A 9,101-nucleotide genomic window follows, 5' to 3' on the forward strand; every position below is an offset into this window, starting at 1 on the left:
CATACTTACGAAGCACTGTATGTGCTCTCTCGTCTATGCCAAGAAATTTGGAAGATAGCTACTTGGCCAACTGATTTGAAGTGATTTCATATTTGCGCCCATATCAAGAAAAGTGGCCCAGTAAAAAGTGGACATCATGGAACACTATCAATATCATATGCAAGTAAAATTTTGCTGTGGATCATTTAAAAATGGTTGCAGAAGTACATTGACTGGAAGGTTCCAGGAATTCAAGATTCAGAAAAAGACATGGAATGAGGGCATTGAGATGTCAGATGGATCCTTGCTGAAAGCAGAGAATACCAGAAGTTGTTTGTTTCCATTTTATTGACCATGCAAAGGCTTTTGATTGTGTCAATCATAACAAATAATGGATAACATTGTGAAGAATGGGAATTCCAGAATTGTTTATTGTACTCCTAAGGAAGCCGTACATAGACCAAATAACTGTTGTTCAAACATAACAAGGGTTATTGAGTGTTTAAAATCAGGAGTGGTGTGGGTTGGGGTTGTATCATTTCACCATACTTAGTCAATCTGTATGCTGAATAAATAATCCAAGAAACACTATTATGTGAATAAGAATGTGACATCAGGATTGGAGAAAGACTCATCAACAATCTGCAATATGCAGATCACATACTTTGCTTGCCAAAATGATGAGAACTTGGTGGGATTACTAGTGAAGATAAAACACTTCAGCCTTCAGTATGGATCGTACCTCAATGTAAACAAAACAAAACAAATATCCTCACAACTGAACCAGTAAATAACGTCATGAATAAGATTGAAGCTGTCAAAGATTTCATTTTACTTGCATCCACAGTCAATGATCATGGACATAGTACTTAAGAAATAAAATGAAGTATTGCATTAAACAAATCTGTTACAAAAGACCTTTTTACAGTATTAAAGAACAAAGATGTTAGTTTGAGGACTAAGGTACACCTGACTCAAGCCATGGTATTTTCAGTTGCCTCATATGCATGTGGAAGCTGTAGAATAAACAAGGAAGACTGAAGAAGAATCAATGCATTTGAATTATGCAAAGAATACAGAATATGACATTGTCTGCCAAATGTTAGCAAAGAATACAGAATATGGCAAGGTCTGCCAAAAGAACAAACAAAGCTGTCTGGGAAGAAGTACAGCTGGATTGTTCCATGGAAATGACAATGGTGAGACTTCATCTCATGTACTTTGTACATGTTGTCAGGAAGGACCAGTCCTTGAAGAAGGGCATCATTCCTGGTAAAGTTGAGGATCATGGAAAAAGAGAAAGATCTTCAAGGAGATGGGTTGACACAGTGGCAGCAAAAATGGGCTCAAAGATAACAATTGTGAGGATGGTGCAAGATCAGTCAGTGTTTCATTCTGTTTTGTGTAAAGTTGCTATGAGTTGGCATTGATCTGAAGGTACTAAACAACAAAGAATGCACTTAGAACTTTATGAATATATACAAGGTTAAGGCAAAAACTAATACTACTACAAAATCCTAGAATGCTTTTTAAAACAAAAATATCAGAATGTGAAGCTAATATTTCTTGACATGGCCTCCATTTACATCTGTACTCTTATACTTCTGAAGGTATTTTCATCTCCCTAATCCTTTGTGTGGTGCTGTGGGCTAATGTGTCAGACTGTAAAGTCATTTGAACTGCAAAGTCAGTGGTTCAGTCTCACCCGCTGTTCCTTGAAAACCCTATACAAGGTCACTATGGGTTGGAACTCACTCAACAGCACTTAACAACAACAACAACTACAACCCTTCCTGATTGATTCTGTGTTCTATAATTCACATCATTTCAAAACTGCAGTTTTGGCATCCTTGTGGAACAAATTGTATTTCTTCCAAATGTTCTTTGAGTTTTGGAATCAAAAAGGTATCTGAAAGGGCAACATCAGGAGTCAGATTTCTCAATGAGATACTTTTAGGACATTCATCAGTACTTTTGAAATATTAGCAGGTGCATATTGTGATAGGAAAAATTCCTTGAAACAATTTTCCTGGCCTTTTTCTTACCAATTTAGTTTTAAATGAAAAACTCCTTCATAAGACCCATTGTCATCCTGTATGCTTTAAGAAAAGCTATCAATACTACCCCATTTTTTGAATTCCCAAAAATCAATTGCCATAACCTTCTGAGATGACCTCTCTGCCTTGAGTTTAACTGACCCAGTAGATCCCTTAGGAAGCCACTGCTTTGATTGTACCTTTTTTTAAGGCACTCTAATGAGACCAAGACAAGTGTATTGCTGAAAGAACTTGTTTGTAAACATTTACTGATTGCAGAGACAAATTTAGACACATTTAAAAAAAAATAAACTTGCTGTGTATAGTAATACTTTTTGATTTACTTTCATATATAATTTTAATTTTGCAGATGAAGAGGAGATACACATAAAGGTTAAGTAAGAAGAACCGTATATTATGGAGTAGAAACATTAGCTGAATAGCATAGCAATTACGTGGGTGGTGAAGAGATTATTTGTGCTATATTTTGAAACTATAAATCCAGATTTAGCCATTTATATCCAGAGTAACCTAGGAAAGTCATTTAAGCTATAAACTACTTACTGATGGTGATTGCCTTAGATTTAAAAATTTCATTTTATTTTCATTGATGGTAATTTATAGATTGATAAGGGTGTGTATATAATTTATAAAATAATAAAACAAATACCTAAGTACCATTCAACCAGATTAAGAAATAAAACATTGCCCATACATTTGAACCCCTCTCTGTGTTCTGACCACCACTCATCTGTCAGTTTGTTGTACTGTGGTAGCTTATATGTTGCTGTGATTCTGGATGCTATATCATTGGTATTTCAAATACTAGCTGGGTCACCCATGGTGGACAGGTTTCAGATGAGATTCCAGAGTAAGACAGACTAGGAAGAAGGAGAGATGGACCACTTCTGACTACTTACTCTCTGAAACACGTATGAATTGCAGTAGAACACTGTCAGCACCTGAATATTAAATACTGAATCATGATGAATAGCATCAAAATATAATAATATATGTTGATGTTGTTAAGTGCTCTTGAGTAGGTTCAGACTTACAGCAACCCTGTATAGGATTTCCAAGGAGCAATTGTGGATTTGAACCACGTCCTTGTGGTTCAAACTGACCTTTACGGTTAAGCACGTTATCCCACAGTGCCAATGAGCCCCTTATGTTGTAAGACACGCAAAATACGATTGGAGAAGAGTTGCCTCCTCAGAGTAGAATTGACCGTGATAATATGAATGGAGTAAAGCTTTTGGAACTTTCATTTGCTGATGGGGCACAACTCAAAATGAGGAGAAATAGCTGTAAACATCCATGAATAGTTGGAACATGGAATGCAAGAAGTATGAATCTAGGAAAATTGGAAGTTGTCAAAAATGAAACGGGACTCATAAACATTGATATCCTAGGCATTAGTGAGCTGTAATGGACTGTTATTGGCCATTATGGATCTGACAATCACATAACTTACTATGCTTGGAATGACAAATTGAAGAGGAATGATGTTCCCTTCATTATCAAAAAGAATATCTCAAAATGTATCTTGAAGTACAAAGCTGCCTATGATAGAATAATACCTATATGCCTACAAGGAAGACCAGTTAATACAATAATAATTAAATTTATGCATGAACCACTAAAGCCAGTGATGACGAAATTGAAGAATTCTACCAGCTTCTTCAGGTGGAAATAGATCAAACATATTATCAAGATGTATTGAAGTCACTGGCAATTGGAATACAAAGGTAGGAAACAAAGAAGAAGGATCAGTTGTTGGAAAATATGGCCTTGGTTATAGAAACAGTGTTGGAGATTGTATGATAGAATTTTGTAAGACCAATGACTTCTTCATTACAAATATCTTTCTTAAACAACATGAAAGATGATTATATACATGGATCTCATCAGATGGAATACACAGAAATCAAATTGACTACATCTAAGGAAACAGACAGTGGAAAAGCTTCATATCACCAAGTCAAAACAAGGCCAGGGGCAGACTGTGGAACAAATCATTAATTGCTCTTATGAAAGTTCATGGTGAAGCTGAAGAAAATTAAAAAAATCCAAAAGAGACAAAGTATGACCTTAAACATATCCCACCTGATTCAGAGATCATCTCAAGAACTGATTTGATCCATTAGATACTAATGACTGAAGACCAGAAGAGTTGTGGTAGGACATAAAGAACATCATATGGGAAGAAAGCAAAAGATAAGTAAGAAGACAAGAGGGAAGAAAAAGATCAAATTAGATGTCAGAAGAGATTCTGAAACTTGCTCTCCAGCATAGAGATGCTAAAGGAAATGGAAGAAACGAGGAGGCAGAAGTGCCAGATAGACAATTTCAAAGGGCAGCTCGAGAAATCAGAGTCCAACATTGTCATCAAATGTGCAAAGATTTGGATTTAGAAAACCAAAATGGAAGAACATGTTCAGTATTTCTCAAAATGAGGGAACTGAAGAAAAAATTCAAACCTCGACTTGAAATATTGAAGGATTCTCTGGGAGTCCTCGTGTGGCATTGCAGGATAATGAGGTTGGTTTGAACTACAACTTTGGCAGTTCCTACCCACCAAAGGCTCCTCAGAAAGTCCCATGCAGGATTGCTATGAGTCAGGACTAACTTGAAGGCACTTAACAACAACAACATTGGGCAAAATATTGAATGATGCAGAAATCTTCAAGAGATGATAGAAGGAATACACAGAGTCAGTATACCAAAAAGATATGGTCAGTGTTCAACTATTTCAAGAGGTAGCATATGATCAAAATCCAATGATACTTAAAGAAAAATCCAAGGTGCATTGAAGACTTTGGCAAAGAACAAGGCTCCAGAAAGTGATGGAGTACAAATTGAAATATTTCAACCAACTGATGCAGCACTGAAGACACTCATTCATCTATGCCAAGAAATTTGGAAAACAGCTACCTGGCCAACTGATTGGAAGAGATACATGTTTGTACCCATTCCAAAGCAACAAAATGAGGAAATCATTGGACAATAACATTAATATTGCATGCAAGTAAAATTTGGCTTAAGATAATTAAAAAAATGGCTGCAGCAGTATATTGACAGGGAGCTTCCAGAGGTTCAGACCAGAATCAGATGATGATGTAGAATGAGTGAAATCATTTGTGACTTTACATGGATCTTGGCTAAAAGAACAAGATACCAGAAAGATGTTTACCTATGTTATATTGATTACAAAAAGGCTTTTGATTGTATGGATCATGATAAGCCATGGACAACATTGTAGAGAATGAGTATTCCAGAACAATCTATTGTACTTATGAGAAATCTGTACATAGACCAAGAAGCACTTGTTCAAATAGAACAAGGAAACTTTGAATCTGGATTATATGAAGAAGAACATGGCATCCAGATTCTCAAATTATTTCTTCAGCATGCAGATTGAATAAGTATGGTGAAAGAATACCACTGTGGCCTACAACTTTCATAATTTTAAACCATTCAAAGTTTCCTTGTTCTATTTGAACAACTGCTTCAGGCAGAAAGATTCATTATCAACCTTCGATGTACAGATGATACAACTTTTATTACCAAAAATGAAGAATGTTCCTTGGGAGCCAGGATTACCAGACTTTACCTCTCATACTTGGGACATATTATCAGGAGGGACAAGTCTCTAGAGAAGGACAGAATGCTTGGTATAGTGGAAGGTCAGTGAAAAAGAGGAAGACTTCCAACCAGATGGATTGGCACAGTGGTAGTAACAATGGCCTCAAGTGTAGCCATGATTGAGAAGTTGGCTTGGTGTAGACCTTAGCAGTGTTTTGTTATGTTTTGTATAATGTTGCTATGAGTCAGTTCTGACTTGACTGTTCTGACTCAATTGTAACCTCCATTCTCATTGAACCTACAGAGCAAATAATTATCTTAGATTTTGATTTTATGTTGTTGGGTTGTTTTTTTCTATGCACACTCACATGCCATTTCTAAATCATATATTGCTTAGTGTTGCCTGGTTTTTGTACTTTATAAAAGAATAATATGGTAATGTACTTTTCTTTGATTTGATTTTTGCATCTTTAATTATATTTATGAAATTCAACTGTGTTACTGTAGTTCATTTATTTATTGTGCTGAATGTAATGCTTCTCAATGGACATTGGATTGTTCCAGGTTTTTGATGTCACAAACAATTTTGCTATATATATATTCTTAGACTTCATCTGAGGCACATCTGAAAAAATTTCTGTAGAGTATACACTTTGGAATGAAATGATCAGTTATGTGTGTTCAACTTCATGCCAAGCTGCTTTTTAAAATTATTATAAGCCCTTTATTCTGATTGGCAGAGTAGAGATTTTCCATTTCTTCATATCAGCAACACTTGATATTGTCAGATTTGAAATCTTTTGTCAACATGATGAGAACAATAGTATCTTACTATTGCTATAATTCTCAACTTGCATTTCCAATGAAATTGGGCAGATTTACGTATGTTTAAAGTTTACTATCTCTTAAACAAAATGTCTGTAGTTTTTTTTCTTCTTCTTTTTCATCTTTTTTAAAATCTGTTTCTCCTATTAGCATCTCATTTTCTCCATTCATAAAATGTGAAACTCTTCTAGAAGCATTTTAGTGATTCTTACAGCTCATTTGTCAGTTTGTTTTACTGTGATGGCTTATGCTTTACTGTGATGCTGGAAGCTATGCCACCAGTATTTTAAATACTAGCAGGATCACCCATGGCAGACAGGTTTCAGAGAAGCTTAAAGGCTAAAGCAGTATATTAAGAAGGATTGGCAGACTACTTCTGAATGTTTGGCCACTGAAAATCTTATGAATAGCAGTGGAACACTGTCAGATATAGTACTGAAAGAAGATAACATTATGAATAGCAAAAGAATATTGTCAGAAATAGTGCCATAAGATGAGCTCCTTCTGTTGGATGGCTCTGAAACTACGACTTGGGAAGACCATGATGATGAAAATTGAGTCAGGACCTTCATTTGCTGACAAAGCACAACTCAAAATGAGGAGAAAAGACTGCAAACATCCATTAACAATTGAAACATAACACTAACAAAATATTAATCTAGGAAAATTAGAAGTTGTTAAAGTGAAATGGAAAACATAAAGATCAATATGTTTCCTAGAAATTAGTGACCTGAAATGGATTGGTATTGGACCTTTTGAATCATACGATCATGTTTTACTATGCTGGGGATGACAAATTCAAGAGGAATGGTGTCACTTTCCTCATCAAAAAGAACATTTCAAGATCTATCTTGGAATACAGTGCTGTCTGTTAGAGGATAATATCCAGACCCTTGCAAAGAAGATGAGTTAATGCCACTATTATTCACATTAATGTGCCAGTCACTAAAGCCAATGATGATGAAATTAAAGTGTAGCTATGAGTCAGAACTGACTCAACTGCACTTAACAACAGCAACAACTATCAGTCATTGGAAAATATGCCCTTTGTGATAGAAATGATTGCTTGATAAAATTTTGCAAGACCAATGACTTCTTCACTGAAAATACCTTTTTTAAGCAACATAAAAGGAGATCATTAATTGTTCATGTTAATGTTCAAGCTGAAGCTGAAGAAAATTAAAACAATCCATGAGAGACTAACTATGAAGTTGAACATATCCCATCTGAATTTAGAGATCATCTCAAGAATAGATTTGATGAATTAGACACTAATGACGGAAGAACAGAAAAGTTGTGGGATGACATCAAGAACATCATACAGGAAGAAAGCAAAAGGTCACTAAGAAGACAAGAGAGGAGAAAAGGATCACATTGGATGTCAGAAGAGACTGAAACTTGCTCTGCAGTGTAGAGATGCTAAAAGAAGTGTAAGAAATGAGGAGGTAAAGATCTGAACAAAACCTTTCAAAGGACAGCTTGAAAAGACAAAGCCAAATATGGAGTTACAAAACCAAAAGGGAAGAACAAGCTCAGCATTTCTCAAGCTGAGAGAACTGAAGAAATATTTCAAGCCTTAAGTTGAAATACTGGAGGATTCTATGGGAAAATATTGAATTATGCAGAAAACATCAGAAGAAGATGGAATACACAGTCAGTGGACCAAAAAGAAGTGGTCAGTGTTCCACCATATCAAAAGGAACTGACTCGATGGCACTTAAAAACAACAGCAATGATCAGCAGCAGTTAACAACAGCAATGGAGAAAGTATTGAATGATGTAGAAAGCATCAAAAGAAAATGGAAGGTATACCCATAGTCACTGTGCCAAAACGAAATGGTCAATGTTGAACCATTTCAACAACTACACTTATTCAATTTGTAGGCTTAGCAAATAATTGGAAGAAATGAGATTATTTCTAATTAACAACATGTGATATGCAGATGATACATCTTTGCTTGCTAGAAGCAAAGAGGGCTTATTATACTTACTGATGAAAATCAGAGGCTTCAATAAGCAAGAAAAATCCTCACAACTATACCAGTAAATAACATCATGATAAGTGGAGAAAGGATTGAAGTTGTCAAAACTTCATCTCGTTTGAATCCATAATCAACAGTCATGGAAATGGTGATGGAGGTTGTAAATCTTTACAGGAACAGAAAACATTATCTTTCTCCCAAGTAGCAGCTGGTAGATTTGAACTGCAGACTTTGTGGATAAAAGCTCAACTCATAACTCACTATGCTTCCAGGGTTACTCTCATGGAAGTAGCAGCCAAGAAATCAAATTGACGTATTGCATTAGGCAAAATCAGTTGTACAAAATTGAAAGTGTTCAGAAGCAAAGATGTCAGTTTGAGGACTAGGGTGCGAATGACCCAGGCCATGGTATTTTCATTTATCTTATAAGTATGTGGAAGTTGAATAGTGAATAAAGAGAATAAGAAGAATTGATATATTTGGTTATGGTGCTGGGGAAGACTATTGAAAATGCCCTGGACTGCCAGAAGAACAAACAAATCTGTGTTGAAAGAAGTATAGCCAGAATGCTCCTTAGAAGACAGGATGGTGAAACTTCGTCTCCTCCTTTTGTCAAAAAACATCTACCTTTATATTCCCTACCCTAACAGTCAGTCTTGATGGCAATTATTCACTATTATACCACAAGAGTCTT

Source organism: Chrysochloris asiatica, unplaced genomic scaffold (genome assembly GCF_000296735.1).
Source record: "Chrysochloris asiatica unplaced genomic scaffold, ChrAsi1.0 scaffold00016, whole genome shotgun sequence".
NCBI lineage: Eukaryota > Metazoa > Chordata > Mammalia > Afrosoricida > Chrysochloridae > Chrysochloris > Chrysochloris asiatica.